Raw genomic sequence first — 1,189 nt, 5'->3', positions numbered from 1 at the left:
ATGTCCATGAATATTGAAAGAATTTCAATTATTCATATTGAAAAATAAATATGTATCACAATACCTTTTTTTACTTCATTTATATGAATAATGTTGGGTTTTAAATTGCAGGAAGTTTATAAATGAATGTCTAGTAGACTGATCCCATAGGTTGACTTTCTAGGCAGAGACCGAATATGAAGAGCAGATTTTCAGAATGCTACCATCACATGTCCGCTACCATGTGAGTCCATTCGATCAATGTTATCACTCACTGCACTACCACTGACACTATACCATAACACTTTGGTAAATCTTCAAATAATAATATAGTTTTTATAAAAAAACAATCATGATAAGCTGTTGGATAGTTTATATAGTTATAACAATACATATATGTAATATTAAATGAATAATGTATAATTCAATTTAACTACTCTTTTTGAGAGTATAGTCCCATTAGTTTATTTATATTTAAAAAAAAACGAATTTATGATTTGTTGATTAGGATTGTCCAACAAGATACTTCTGAGATTTGGCCAAGACAAAAATGGAAAGCGAAACAAAGTCTGCACATTTCAGTCTTCATGAACTTCATTTAACTGGTGGATTTAACAACAGTGGGCCGTTTAAGACTGGTAAGGGATGCAGAGACAACATTGTCAACACCAGATAATAAGGCAGGACTTTGGAATGCCCATGTATTCTCTGTAGATATTGGGCTGTAATTGTGCACATTCCAGATCAGGTTAGCTCTTTAGGAATATACCATGAAAGTGACAAATAACATACCCAGGGGGCAGTAATCCAGCCATAGTTACAAGTTTACCTTCTATCTAAAGTCATCAATGCAGCTCTGATTCATTATATTAGCTACTAGCCATTTCACAAGTGCTAAATACTATACATTATTATTGTAATATTCAGACATTTCTGCCACTGATTTGAAGGCCCTAGATATAATATAGTCCTGATAATAAATGTGTGGTTTGTGCAGGGAACACAGCAGAGAGTACAGCCGATACTACAGCCACACAAAGGAGCTGAACCTCAATGCCTCTGACAGTTCAGATCATGTCTGCCTGCTCCTGTTGTCTCTGGCCGTCCTCTGCCTGGGTGCGCGCGTTAAGAGGCCATTGGAGGATGGATCAGAGAGAGGCTGGAATGTGGCCGTGTGAAGGTGGTCTCGGAGAGGGGTCTGGGACCCTCT

This window comes from Pollachius pollachius (assembly GCF_949987615.1).
Source record: "Pollachius pollachius genome assembly, chromosome: 9".
NCBI classification, from domain to species: domain Eukaryota; kingdom Metazoa; phylum Chordata; class Actinopteri; order Gadiformes; family Gadidae; genus Pollachius; species Pollachius pollachius.
Note: the sequence above shows the minus strand (reverse complement) of the source record.